Genomic DNA, 15750 nt, shown 5'->3' on the forward strand with positions numbered 1-15750 from the left:
AGCCCAGCCCAGGCTTCTCCTTTGAATTATTTGACCTCAGCGCCTATTTCCTTCACATCCTAGTTCTCTGTCTCTGGGCAAATCTTTGCTACTTCTGTGGTCTACCCAAAGAGGAAGATGGAACACCTGACACCCATCATCTGCCATGACAGAAGTGGACTCAGTGGGATGCTTCAGAAAGAGCAGGCATGTTAGAAGCAGGCAGAGCAGGGACTGTTGCAGTTGGCCACATTGGGGTCAATTTCAGGTTCTATCATTTATTTGCCATGTGATGTGCTGTAACGGAGAGCAGATAATAACGACTAATTTACAGCACACTAGTTATGAGGAACAAGAAGCCACTCAGGATAAAAAAACAAAATAGAAATGAATTATAAAGGTGTGGTTCTGCCAGCCCAGTCGTCAGGACAGCTGAACTGGGAATCTGCCAATAGTTTGTCTCTGTTTGTCTCTCTGTCTCTCTCCTTCTTTGCTTCTCTTGCACAATCTCCTGCTCCCTCTGTGACCTGGCTTTCTCTGCACTATGAACAGAATGCACTGGTCAGTCTGGCCACCTAAAATGGCAGACCAATCTTCTGAGCCCATACGACCTTCTAACTTTTCTTCCTACAATGAAGGGGCTCAGTCTCTGTGTCCCATTCCAAGGCTTCAGGGGAGTTTCCTATTGGCTCAGTTTAGATAAGAAGATTCATGTGGTAACTAGAGCTGCCAAGTCCAGGCTTTGGATATGTTCATGGGGGGCAGGGAGGAGAGGGAAGTGAGACAGATCCCCTAAGGACTGGGGTGCTGGGGCGCTACTAGGCACTGCCACTCCCTTATTTCACAGTGGCTGTTGTGAAAAGAAATACAGGAACAAATAGAAACCACCTGGCCCAGAGTATATGCTCATTAGTTTCCTCTCCCCCTTTGCCCCTACTGGGTCACACTTACCAGCTAGTAATAAGAATTCAGTCTTAGAGTCTCTGCCTGAGGTCACACCTTCCCCTTCTCTTGCTTTCACACACACACACACACACCCACACACACACACGAGCCTTGGAAAAGTGTGAAGAGTTTTAAAATTACTGTTCAGTCCATAGTCAGGTCAGGCCAAAATCTGGCTAGACACAGAAGTGCTGCCTATAGCCTTCTACCTGGAGCTGGTGAAAACAGGTCCCCTGATTCCCCCACTGGCCAAAGGGGCTCCATAGCACTCCCCAGCAAGCCTGCCTCCTGAGCAGAACTCGTGCGGTGCTGTGCGGCCCGCCTCGGCTGGGCTGCTGCCCATCTGCTTTATCTGACCTGGACCTCCTGAATTTAGGGCTGCCAAATTTAGCAAATAAAAATACAGGACATCCAGTTAAATTTCAGATAAACAACAAACACTTTTTTAGTGTATGTCCCAAATATTCATTGTTTACCTGAAATTCTAATTTAACTGACTGTCCTGTATTTTATCTGGCATTTTATTTTATCTTTGCTTGTTTTATTCTCTGAAGTAGCTCTCTAACCCCAGCCCACCCCACCCCCCAACACACGCACTCCTAACCCAAGCACGCCCAGGGTGAGTGCTCAGTAAAATTAATCCTCTCCCCACCCTCGCCTGTTGGCCTCCGTCAGGAGTCTCGAACCACAGTCCTGTTCTCACTTGTCTTACCAACTGTCAGCCTCAGCTTTACATGCCTGATGATCTACATGGGGCACTGGCCAGCCCAGGCCCCTAAAAACCCACGCCCCTCGTTCCATACCAGTTGTTTCTGTAGCCAAAATGGGCACCATTTTTGCTTATGCACTAAAGCGTAAGGATGTTAACTTAGCCCTTTCCATTTCAAATCCCTGTTTGCTTCTCCCTCTAAGAGTGATCATCCAGCAAGCAAGGAATCGTTCAATGTCTTGCACTATTTCATTTTCCTCCTTTTTTCCAGGCACCAGTGATATAGTCCAGAAAACCTCTTTGGCCCTCACTTTCTGCCTCTGCTGAACTCTTTGTACTGCTTTCTTAAGGAGTTTTGTTGTTGTTGTTTTGGCTTGTTTCTCTGAAGCTACATTCCAGAGTGGCCCACTGAGGTAAGAAGGAGGAGGTGCAGACTGTATTTGGAATTCTCAAGTTGGAGAATTGATAAGTCTTGGATCATATCCCTGAAGAAAGCCAAGGTTGGTAGTATATCCCAAACTATTTCATTGGACTTGATGACTTCTAAAAGTCACAGATTTTCATCAGAGACTAAAGGGGCTGCAGTTTAAATTATCAAAGATTCCTAAAACACAAAGCAAGCCCCAGGCCCTATAACCTCATGACTCTGCAGGGTAAAGGGTGAGAAAAGATCAGAAAATTCTGGGTCAGTGTGGCCTGCCAGATGTCAGAGAGAAAGAAACACCTGCTCGAGCCACCACTGAAGACAAAACATAACATCTCTCAAATTAGAGAAAGGAGGAAAATCATCTCTCATCACAAACAAAATATTTGGCAATTGAATGAACTTTTGCATCAAGCTCATTTTGGGGGTGGTTACAAATACAAACATCAAAATATTTTTTAAGAGAGCCCAAGAGAGAGCAGATGTTAATTAGAGTGAAACTGTAGCGAGGCAGACAGAATTTTGTTTTGTCCTGGTGTTGCATTATTAGTTCATCATATCCACTTAGTCAGCACTGCAACCTGTGCAGAAAATAATCTACGCAAATAGCTTGGTCTATGGAAGGCATGCTCAAAGTGTGGTCCTGGGCCAAAAGCATCAGCATAACCTAAGAACTTGCTAGAAATGCAACTTCTTGGTTTCCACCCAGGGCCTACTGAATCAGAGACTCTGGTGACGGAGCCCAGCAGTCTCTGGGTTAACAAGCCTCATGTGATTCTCGTGTGCTACGGCAACCACTCAGATGTCACCTCCATGGTTCTTGGTGATTATCTTGAAGCTCATCCACTCTAAGGCTTTTTGACAAGGGAAATGGCTAGCATTTTTTTTAACATGTTGGGAGTCTAATTTGGTCCTTTACCTTGCTTAGCGTCAACATCAAAATCAACACGGTGTTAATTCCAGACGCAAAGAGTTATGTATTCAGTTACCAAACGTCTTCAATAACATAAGTATTGTTTTGTTGTCTGAACTCCTTGTCTGGAGTTCTGAAGAGGGAGAACCAAGGAGAAAGAGAGAGAGAGAGATCCAAATTTCTGCCAGTCAATATGGAGCAACAGTAAAAGAAAACAGATCTCTTAGGGGTTGCAATACTGCCTTTAGGTATTTTCCTCGACCCTCAATACAACTGATGTACCAGTCAGTTTAAGAAAAGTAAAAGGGAGACAGAGGAAGGACACCTGTGTCACCCACAAGTTTTTTGTTTTTTTTAACAGTTTTTTCTGTGTGTGTGTGAGGAAGATCAGCCCTGAGCAAACATCCATGCTAATCCTCCTCTTTTTGCTGAGGAAGACCGGCTCTGAACTAACATCTATTGCCAATCCTCCTCCTTTTTTTTTTTCCCCCCAAAGCCCCAGTAGATAGTTGTATATCATAGTTGCACATCCTTCTAGCTGCTGTATGTGGGACATGGCCTCAGCATGGCCGGACAAGCGGTGCGTCGGTGCATGCCCGGGATCCGAACCCCGGCCGCCAGTAGTGAGCGCACGCACTTAACCACTAAGCCACAGGGCCGGCCCCAGGGCCAGACCCCCCCCCCCCGCCACACACACACACACAAGCTTTTAAGACCTGTTTATACTCCACACTGTGATGGCAACAGAACTCTAGGCTTCTCTTGGGACTGACTGACATTCAAAGTAAATTTGATAAGGTGCTTATAACCTCTACTCCATCTAATTTTTTCCTACATCTTTCACTATAATATTTCTAGGACACTCTTCATATGAGAAAAAAATATTCAAATTATGGTTCTTTCAAAGACACAGCATTTATGAAATGAGTCCTAATTGTTGCCAACTGGGCTGCCCCACCCCCGAGTGAGGGCTCCTAAAATGATGAGGAAAGCATTTGAGTTTTTCAGTCAGTGAAAATCAAATACTTTTGAATGAGATTTAAGCTGGCATTCTACAATGCCTAATGTCTCAGTTTGCACTGTGGAAGATTTGTGGCTTTGGTCTCCGCCTTAGAGGTCAAGAGGTGAGGGTGAGGTTGTCATGCTTGGGGTCTAGGAGATTGCTCATTGCCCCAACCTGAATCTATCTCAGCACACACATCCTCAGTCTTGATTATTTTTGCCGCATTGCATGGTTTTAAATTAGAAGCCTATATATTTTTAAACCTCTGGTTATAGTATTGATCTTAGGCACCCATTCTTGGTAGGAGCTGGGCGATGATTGAGTGGTATCATCTCTATGGTCTTCCCAAATATAACTCTGTATTAAAGTATGTTCTCAACATCCTAAATTTAAGAAATCAGTTACCAAATAGTAAACACACACACACAAACATTGTGATTGATGAGATGTGAGTTTTTGCCTGTGAGATTGGCAAGATTTAGGTTTTCTGTTTTATATTTTTGTGAACAGAAAAAAAAAGGAAATTTAGTTTTAAAATAATAAAACTATTTGGCTTCAAAGTAACTCCCCTAAAATATTTGTTAGTTACTGTGGCGGTTTTAGCATATGTCCACAAATTCTTTGACGCTCCTGCCTCCTCCTCCTCCCCTGTAGGAGGAAGTGGGCTGGAATTAGTGTCTCTCTTTGAAGGAATAGAGTGGGGAAACCGAAGAACAGTAACTTTACAGTGGAGAGACCTGGAAGGCTCCACCTTAACCCAGTCAAGGTTAACATCACCAATAGTAAGTCATGGTGATATCATGTTGATATCTTGTGATAAGAAGGGCATTTCACGTCAGTGGCATTCTTCCCCCAGATCCATAACCTCTGTTTAATTATGAAAAAACATCAATGCAAATTGAGGGACATTCCACAAAACACCTGACCAGTACTCTTTGAAAGTATCAAGGTCACAAAAATCAAGGAGAGACTGAGAAACTACCACAGGTTGGAAAAGACTAAGGAGACCAGACAACTGAATGCAATGTAGCATCCTGAATCGAATCCTAGAATACAAAAAGGTTTTTAGTGGAAACTGGTGAAATCTAAATAAAGTCTATACCAATGTGAATTTCTGTGCTTTGAAAAATGGCAGTATAAGATGTTAACATTAGGGGAAGGGCATATGGGAGCTCTCTGGATTGTCTTTGCAACTTTTAACTCTAAATTGATTTCAAAACAAAAAGTTAAAAATATAATAAGGCTATTGGGCATTTACAAAAACACTAAACCACCCCTTTGCCAACTGTAAATCACATACCCAGGCAGCTATTATATGAGGGTATTGCAGTCAATCCTAACAGACACAAGAGCTCTCAAAACTTCCCACGGGAACATCACATCCTAGGAAGACATGTGAAATCGCTCCCAGCGTGAGGAAGAGAGCAGCTGGAACAGGAAATCTGCTTGCAGTAATGCCTTGCCCAGCTCCATTGTTGAGCTCCCCTCTCACCTGACCACCCCACTGTGGCATTCATTGCACCTTTCTTGTTGGCTGCCCTAGAGAAAAAAGAGAGCGTCTGAACGTTCAGCCATTTCATCTCTTCCAAGCGAACCCACCCAGCCAATCTTCTTAATTCTCCATTTGTCATAAACACACTACAAGGACATTTTAAATCCATTTTTGCTTGGTTTTGTTTCTTCCTCCCAGAATGAAAAGAGCTCTTTTACCTCTGAGGGTTTATGTTCCATTATTTCATTGGCATTGATTTCTTTGCCACATAGCCCGGCTTATTTCAAAATCGTGAAACCTGTCCCCACTATACGTTGCCATCGGAGTTCGTTTTCTATACTAGTTCCCAGGCTTAGCTTCTCTTTTTTGAAAAACAAAAGATCCTGCCAGTACAGCTATCTTGCTCACAACCCATTTCAGGATGACGTCTGACCCTGGAGGTTTGCATTCTGGCTCAGCTGTTGCTGGTACTGTCATCACACAAGATTCCCCTGTGAGCCAAGACCCTCGCATCCCTTGTGGATTGCCAAGAGCATAATTGAACAGACAAGAATGGTAACAATGGGCATCCAATATCTACAGAGCACCTCTCCTTTGGAAACTGTTGGCACCTCATCTTCATGATTATTTGCAAATATTCACTGAGGGGCTTTTCATGAGGGAGTTGATAAAAATATTGAATGAAACAGAGGAGAACTTGTCTTGGATATTTGACAATTAATTCTTACTAGGTTCCTGAGGCAAGTCAGGAACAGAGGAAAAGAATGAGAAGAAATCAATCATGTGTTAAATTCCCCAGTCTTCAGAGATTGGAAAGCAATTGGGAAGAAAGAAGATCTGAGTCTCAAGGATCGAATCCACAGGAATTCCGTGGAGACTCATGTGATCCAAGGAGTTCAGACTTCTTTTTTTTGGTGAAAAAACTAGGACATGCTCAGAAATGAGACTCCTGAGTAATGTGGGCTGACCTGGGAGACAAGATCCTTGTTAACCAAGTCCATCGAGCCATGCGCAACTATTGAACTCCGTGTCTCCAACTCAGCAAGACAGTGCCTACCATGATCTAAGATGGAAACTCATTTGCTTCAAAAACAAAAACGAAACCATATTTACCTTACTTTCTTAGCATGTTTACTTTACAAACAACGTTTTAACAATTAAAAAAATCACCATAATTCCATCACTGAGCAAGTCCACTCTTTGTTTATTCAAGTGCTCGTCTAGGAGTTGTCTGTGTATGATCATTTTTACAAAATTGTAATCATAGCATGAATAGATTTTTGAATCTCGCTGTTTAGCTTTAAATGACACAGCATTTTTCTAAGCTGCTATAAGATATCCATAATTACTGTTTTTAGTAACTGTACAATATTCTATTTTGTTGTTATACTATAATTTATTTAACCAGCCCTTTTTGTTGGGTATGAACATTTTTCCAATTTTTGCTATTATAAACCAGAATTCAATGTACATGGTTTTCTCTTTTTCTGGATAATTGTTTGGAATAATTTCCCAGAGGTTGAGTTTGGAGGTTAAAGGTTACCTTTTAACCTCCACTTCTATAATTCATAAGTAAAATGCATTATCTATAATATGTTTCTTTGTTTAAATGAGTAGAAGACTGGAGATAAAAGTGGAGTCGATATGCAGCCTTGTTTCTGTGAGCACCAGAGCCATATATCAAAGTGTCTGCCGGACATCTCTAATTGGATGTTCTACAAGTATCTTAAATTTAACATTTCCACAACTACACTTGTTCATATTCTTCCCAACTCCCCAAACCTGCTCTTCCTCCACTGTACCCTGATTCAGTGAGAGCCTCACCAACCACCCCATTGCTTAAGCCAGAAGCCTAGGAGTCATTCTCGATTCCTTCTCTGCTCTCACCTCTCCCTCCATCTAATCAATCATTAAGTGCTGTGGGTTCTATCTCCTGGGTAGCTGCTGAACCTGACCATTTCTCTAAGTACCCACAGCTCCAATTCTAATCCAAACCCCAGTTGTCTCTCACCTGGACTGCTGTACTAGCCACCTGACTGGACTCCATGCCTCTGGGCTTACACCCTTCTAATCACTCTTGCTGCATACATAGAGATCTTCCTAAAGCATTCCATTCTGTGCTGAGAATTGTTTTCCCATTTCCCTTTGCATAATTTTAAATTTCTCATAGTGATTTACAGGGCTGTCTGGGATCTGGCCCCTTCCAATCTCTCCAGTTTCATTATATGCCACTCTACCCCTTGTTTTCTCTACACCAGCCATTCGTATCTTATTTCAGTTTCTGAAATGTCCCCTGTTCCCTCTTTCCCAGGGGCTTACACATATACCTTTCTCTCTTTTGCCCCACCTCCCTCTATCTAAATCCTACCCACCCATTGTATGGTATCTGAAATGTCTCTTCCTCAGAAAGGGCCCTGGTATCACTTACTACCACCCCTATGGACTGTCATGGTGGAGTGATATGCTGTCTGTGCTTCCCTTCTGGTAATGTTTATCTCACTTGTTTACTTATTAAATGTCTGTCTTCACCACCAGATTGTAAGCTCCATGAAGGCAAGAACTGATTTTTGTCTTGTACCCCACTATATCCTCAGTGTCCAGCAGGCATTTGAGATGTAATGGGCACTCAATATATCTTTGTTCAATGAATGAATAAATGAATGAATGGCCTACTCATGTTCTTAGACCCTATTTTAAGATGTTTCCCATAATATTATTCCAAGAATATTACTCCCAAAGATCTTGCTTATGATTCACATCTCCACATTTTATGTTCAACGTGCACTAAATGGCAAGAGGAATATTTTAACAGTTGATTTTCTTCTCCCAAGTGGATAGCACAACAGCCGACCACTGACTAAAGGTAGGACTAATCCTACATATTTTCTCCTCTTCCCTGCCTCTCAGACTTGTCCTTTTGGAGAGGGGCGATAAAGAAGATGGATTTAGTTTTTATGTCAGTCATCATCAGCTGAGTGGAGGTTTTTGTGTGAAAGAAAAGAATAGCATTAAATTGATTGATGATTCATTTTTCCTATTTGCTCCCTGGTCCTCGGAGTGACAGTGTGAGGGCTATCTAGTTAGAGGCGTGTGAAACAATGGCTATGACAAAGCCTATTACAGACATAGAATTCATTGCTTGTAATTGATCCCCGGAAATGAGCATATTCACACGTAGTTACCAATAAACTTGCATGCTGAACTGCTTGGAAAAACCTATCCTGCACTTGTTCAAACACTATAAGACATTAACATTAGCATACAGTCTCACTAGGAATATTTATAATTGTATTTCTCAACTTTTATTACAAATAGGAGATGACAAATAATTCATATGTATATTAATAATTCCACCTTTGAGTTTTCTTCGTTTCTGGTCATACAACCGGGTCCTGTAAGATACACAAATGTGTCATTTCCATGCACTGCCGTGGTGGTATGTGGCACAGGTGTTGTGTCCTACCAGGCCTCAGGCTTACATCCTATTGCTGCCATCACTTCTCCTATTAAAACAACCAAGAAGATGAAGTTCCAGGCAGGAAGAAATAATTTGCCAAGTGGATCCAATATTGTCTGCCAGGGTTTTACTTTCCCCCTGGGACCTGCTCTCAGAAGATTCCTCTGCCACCAGCCTGCCCCTAGAAATGGCTGTACCCCCTTGAATGCTCCAGCACAAGTGGGGACAAAATCTTTTGTCTCTGGCTATCTTTAGCACAGCTAAGCCTGGCTGGGCTTGTCAAAAACATTAGTACAAAGGGAGCACAAAGGAGAGATAAACTTGGAGAAAGCAAGAATCCTAAAACAGCCTGCTTACCAAGAGCAGATGTCTGAGCCTGCCCAGCCTCCTTGCTCTAGAGGCTCACGGGCCCTTCTCTTTCTACGATTTTCTCCCGAGGATGTTATACGTTAACCTGGAAAGGGGCCAAGGTGCCCAACTTCCTGAACCCAGGGAAACATTTTCCTTATTATACCTGTTTGTTATAAAGGATATTATAAAGGATACAAATGAACAGCCAAATAAAGAGGTACATAGGACAAGGTCTGGAAGTTTCCTAGGGCAGGAGCTTCTGTCCCCGTGGAGTTTGGGGTGCACCACCTATCGGCACATGGGTGTGTTCACCAATCCAGAAGCTCTCCCTTCCCCCATTGTTTAGGGTTTTTATGGAGGTTCCATTATGCAGGCATCGTTGATTAAATCATTGGCCCTTGGCGAATCATTCAATCCCCAGCCCTTCTCCCCTCCTTGGAGCTCAGGGAGCGGGACTGAAAGTTCCAATCCTCTAATCACATTGTTCGTTCCTCTGGCAACCAGCCCCCTTCCTGAAGCTATCTAGGTGCTTCTCTCTACCAGTCATCTTATTAACATAAACTCAGGTATGGTTGAAAGGGGCTTGTTATAAATAACAAAAGATGCTCTTATCACTGTATCACTCAAGCAATTCCGAGGGTTTCTGTGCCAGGAACCAGGGATGAAGACCAAATATATATTTCTTATTATATTCACAATATCACACCATTATATTCCTATCAGTTATCATATAGTAAGTGCTCAATAAATATTCGTGGAATGAATGATTTGCAGCTGAGGGCAGGGGCAGAGTTAGGGGGGCCTTGTAAATAAACCTTTGCACCTTCTAGCCCACCCTCTGTACACATTGTCACTTTCACCACTGACAGAGGATAGGTCGCCACCTGCCAAGGATAGGTTGTGTGAGTCGTAGCCCACCATGCAAGTAGGCAGGTGAGTTGCTGTGAGTGAGGTTATATGGCAGGAACGCCCCTTACCCATCATGCCCCTGTGCTGCCCTCCCCTCAGTTGTCCCCTGTGCCTAGTTGTTTGCAAAGCTGGAACAACGCCATGAGGAAGCAGATGGAGGGCACAGCGAAAGAGATGGTATTGTGGCTCACTCCAGGCACCGAGCTCCAGAGGGGAATGGATGCTGACAACTCAGGTGGGTCAAGGCAGAAGAAGCAGCGTAAATTAGGAGCTTGCTCTGCATTTCTGTAACAACAATGATAAGGACATAGTGTCTTTATCCTCCCGTGAGGAGAAAGGTCAGTTAATGCTCCTTTCTCCCTCCCAGCTCTTCCTCCCAGGCAATGCAATGTCCCCGAGGTGCCTCACTCTAGAGGGTATATGGGGAGACTTCATGTGGGGTGAGACTTGTACATCCTCTGGCTCAGGAAGGATAGAGGGGGGCACCCTTTTCCTAGGAGCCTGAGGAAAACGCAAGATTGGGAGGGTAGAGCCAGCAGTTGCCCTCTCCTTCCTGCTCCCACCTCCAGGAAGGGGCAAGGTGCCGCTGGTGAACAGCAGTACCAGCAAGATTGTGTGTCCAGGGTGGCAATGATTGGGCTGTTGGCTAGTGGCCTCCTGCCCTAGCCTGGCTATTTGTGCCCATGATCACCCACCGGCCTGATAGAACACCTTGCTGCTTTGATTTAGTTTCTCTACTGCCACTCAGCCCGCTCCCCCAGACAGCGGGTCCCAGACATCTCTTTGCATCTCACCCTCCTGCCCACCTAGGCCTTTCCCTGTCATTTGATAGCCCAGGTGACAGTGGGACTGTGAGTTCTCTCCCAATGCATGAGCTCACCTCTCACCTACTGCCTCTTAGAGGCATTTTATAAAAACCTTATGTAAATAAATACGGCATGCATGAAACAAGAAATGCACACATACACACATCAGCACACACACATGCCATTTGGAGAACAAGGAGGGCCTGTTCTGTCACGGGTGGTCGAGACTGCCACACGTGGTTACATTACAAGTGGCCGCAGGCTCCAAAGTCTGGAGCTGGTCCTGCTTTGGCTCCACTTCCATCCTGACTGCCCAGCTGCTGCCCGGCTACTGCCCACTTTTTAGATGATCAATACCATAGGCCAGGCCCAGGCCTGCAAGTGACTGTAGAGTGCCATGCCACACACTGAATAAACAATAGATTCACCGCCTTCAGTGCCCATCCCCAAGCCGCAGTGTACCCCTGAATTCACTAGTTATTTGGGGACCATAATGACCCCAAGTGATTTGCACAAACTGCCCTCTCGCCACCACCTGACTCCTAACCAGAAGCAATCCTGGAGTGAGACATGACTTCATATAAGTACATGGATGTGAGACGATGTAAGACCAGACAGACTCTGGGGAAGGGCCACAGTGGCCCCTGCTCAGGGCTGAGCCCTTCTGCTTAAATTTGGTCTCTGGACTGAAAGGTGAGAAGTTCCCACAGCTGTGGCACAACGAGGAGAGGAGGGGCAGCTGAGATGGAGGCAAGGCTGGAAGGATTGGAGAGGAGCAAATAACGGAGGCGCTTCTATGTCGTGGCAGGAGAATCTCTCTCCTGGAACAGGGAAAAGGCCCCTTCTCAGGCTCTCAGTGAACATCCAGAAAGGGCAGGGTTTGAAATTCCCCCTTCTCCTGGGTGTCCAGCCCTCCTCTAGCTCTCATCATCCACCCCTACTTTATCCCATTACTGTTCCCTGCAGTGTGGGCCTCTCATCCTCTCCTGCACTTTTTACCTCCCACCCAATTGAGTGACTATCCAAGGCTTTAGGGGCTCCAAAGGGAGGCTCATCTTCTATTTCACCTCCATTCCTAGAACCCTCTGGGTCATCATGGCAAAAGCCAAGAGCAAGACCCCAAGCCCAAGGAAGTAGACTGGGTGGAAAGAGTGGAGCACTGAGGATGAAGTATGGAGCATCTTACACTACCCACAGCCCCCATGACCTCAGTTCTTACCACGTTCCCTCTTGTGGGCACTGAAGCAAGTGTGAGGAAGGAACGTGGTGAGAGATGCACCCCTCTTCTGTGAGGCTGCACAGCCATGGCCTCCTGTCCAACTAGACCTTGGACCCACCCTCTGCCCCCTGCTCTCTGACACCCAGTCCCTGACTTCAAGCTCCACGTGGTCAAAGCCCCACATAGTGAAGCACCTCCTTCAGGAAGAAAAGAGTCCAGGGAAGAGCTGGGAGGAGAAAGAAACTCAGTTCGGTTGGCGCATCAAGGTCAGGGGCCTCCCTCTCCTAGTATTAAAGGAAAAGATCTATAAGTGGAGAAGGGAAGCCAGCTGAGGGGCCTCTGAGTGGAAATCAGGGCAGAAGTCTTTTGCAACAGAATCCCCGTGGGAAACATGACAAAATTAGTAACAAGAATGAGGCCTCCCTCAGAGGATACAAGAATCCTTGGGTTGAAAATAACCACAAGGTCATCTAGTCCAGCTGCCACCAATTGCCTGAATTTTTCCAACAAATTTTTGGACAAGCAGTCATCTAGCATCACACAGGAGCTCAGTGTTCCATGTGGCAGCCACTTCTGATGGTGAGCAAGGCTTGGAAAGCCCCCTGGGGGCCGGCACTTCCAGGGGTAGGTTCATAGTGGGCAGAGGGCAGCACAATGGCTCCTAGATCCAGCACGTTTCTCCACCAGGGCGGTGTGTTTATACACCCTTGATTCACAGCAGAGGCTCTTGGTGAAATCAGGGTTTCTTTGCTTTAGGCTGCTTTAGTGAACCAACCTTAAAATAGTCCCCAGGGGAGAGCAATTTTTTGTTGTTGTTGGCTCTCATTCCTGTAAAAGAACTGGGAATCATAATTTTAGAACCAGAAGAAACTTAACTGTCATCTAGTCCAACCTCCTCATTTGACTTACGAAAACTGAAGGGAGCCTTGAGCCTTGAGGTGGAATTCAGAGAACATTCCCCACTGTTTCCACCAGTGCTCCCTCTGAGGCTGCAGTCCCTGTGGCTCTGGGTGGTCACTGTCTCTGAGTCCCCTCATGAATGTGCCCAGTGGCCTCTCTTTTCAGTCCCCATGCTACCTTCTCCACTGCAGCCCTGGCCCTGTTGACTCTTCCCTTGTTCTCAAAATTCTCCTCCCTTGGTCTTTGCAACACCCTTCCTGGTTTCTTCCACTTTCTTTTCATTCTTCTACCTGCACCATAAATACAGGTGTTCCCTACAGCATGTTCTGGCCCTGTCTTTCTACTCACACTACATATTTTTTCTCTTGGTTAGAATCACAACAAATACAGGAGTAATTTATAAATATCCATCTTCAACCCACAGTTCTCTCCCCAGCTAGTAGGTTGTACTCCAGAGTCATAGATCAAACTATTTACTGATTGTCTCCATCTGGATGTCTCATAAGGATCTTGATTCAACATGTTAAAAAGTGGAGTTCATTATCCACTCTCCCCAAACTTATTCCATTCTTGTATTCCCTACCTCTTTGATACCTACCTCTAACCATCATAACACGTAAACCCAGAAGTTATTGTAGACTTCTCTATTTCCCTCAATTCCTACTTCCAATTTGTGCCTGCCATGAAAAAATGTTAAAAGGAATGCAGCAAAGAATTGCATCAATATTGGGGAAAGTGGCCTCACCTCCCAACCTTGATGGATATCAGGAATGAGACAAAGAAAAGACTCTTTTGATAAGGTCAGCAGACAAAACTGTGCCCTCGCGGGTGGGACAGCCATGACTTCAGTCCTCGGAGTGCTCTACCAGCCCCCAGTCCATCTGCCTTCTTCTGTATTTACCTCCTACTGATCCAGCTCAGATTCAGTGGACCACCTTTTCAACTACTCTGTTTCCAACAGCTGCAACTCACTTATCCAGTCATCACAACACCTGGAAAATTCCATGTCTTCTTCATGAGTGCACCTAGCCCACCATTTGCTGATGGAGGACGTTTTCCAACATTAGCACCACTATGAACTCATCGTCACCTAACTCAGCCTTGTCCTCAGCACTACCCGTTAGCATTGCTCTGTTTCTATAGTCTGCTCACTTTTCTTTTCCCCACAGTAACCACTGTAAAGCTTCCCCTGCCCAATCCTTACGCCTCTTAACTCTACCTACACTCCCAGCTTCACTCGCCACTTCACAAAGAAAGTAGAGGCCATCAGGTAGGAGTGCTCTCAAATAGTTGCCACAAACATGCAAGCACTCATCCCTTCTTTCTCTTGTCTTGTCAAAATGGAAGAGAGGTCCTTTTTCCTAGCTAAGAGCAATCATCACTCATTCATTCACTCAACAGTTAACTGCTGAGTGTCTACTATGTGCCAGGGTTACAAATGTAGCCACCACCTGTGATAAGGTGGTGTTCCTGTCTCCTTCCTAAAATAGTCAAGCTCAGTTCAATCTCACTGACCTGTCTTAGGCACTAGGGATTCATCAGAACACAAACCACGTCAAACCATCTGCCCTCATGGAGCTTTAATTTCAGTGGAGGAGATGACAATAAACAAAATTAAGTAAAATATACAGTATGTCATATAGCAATTAGTTGCTGCTATCTGGTGGTCATATTGAAAATTTGGATATGGAATCCAGGGAAGGCCACTGAAAAGAGGACATTTAAGCAAAGGTCTGTATAAAGTGAGGGAGAGGACTATGCGGACACCTAGGGGAAGAGCATTCCAGGCAAAGGGAACTGCAGGTTCAAAGTCTTGGAGGCAGAAGCTTATCTGGCAAGTATGGCAGGACGGGAAAGAGTAGGAGCAGATGAAGGGGGAGTGGGGCAGTCTACATTGGGCTTCATGAGTCAAAGTGAGGAACTGACTTTCACTGTCAGCGAAGCGGGGATATTGGGGGCTTCTGAGAAGAGGAGAGACAGGATCCAGCTTACATTTTCAGGAACATTCTTCTATGTATTCATGTTCTACCCTCTCAGGGAGCATGTGCTATCAATCACCCCCTCTATCGTCTCTGGGTGAAGTGGTTTATTTCTTCTCTCTCATCTCTTTCTAAAGGTGTGATACAGAGAATCTCTGAGCATTGTGGAGAGTTGAACTTAGACTAGAAGGTGGCGGAGCATACCAGAAGGGGATGTGGACTTTGTTCTAGGATGAGGAAAGGCTGCTTTCCTTCACCTGGGCTGGGTGATTTATTCACTCAGATGTGTTCATTTCACACCTCCCCTGGATGAAACCATCACATGCCTTAACATCACATTTAGAATAAAATACAGATTCCTTGCCATGGTCATCAAGACTCTCTGTGAGCAGCCTAATTCTCCCAGATGGCCCCCACTCCTTTGCCACTGACCACACTGATATTTCTTTTCCTCAAATGGGCCAAGTTCCATCCTGCCTTAAGCCCTGGCCATTCTCTCTGGCTGGAACACTTTCCCTCTGATCTTTGTACAGCTGTACTATTCTGACTCTGATTTCACTTCTGATCACCAACTAGCAATTCTGATCACCAATTCCAGTCTTGGGAGTATTCCCCACACCAAGCAATTCTCTGAGAGCAGCCAGGTGTCCTACAATTCAACTTA

This window comes from Diceros bicornis, chromosome 4, assembly GCF_020826845.1.
Source record: "Diceros bicornis minor isolate mBicDic1 chromosome 4, mDicBic1.mat.cur, whole genome shotgun sequence".
Classification (NCBI taxonomy): domain Eukaryota; kingdom Metazoa; phylum Chordata; class Mammalia; order Perissodactyla; family Rhinocerotidae; genus Diceros; species Diceros bicornis.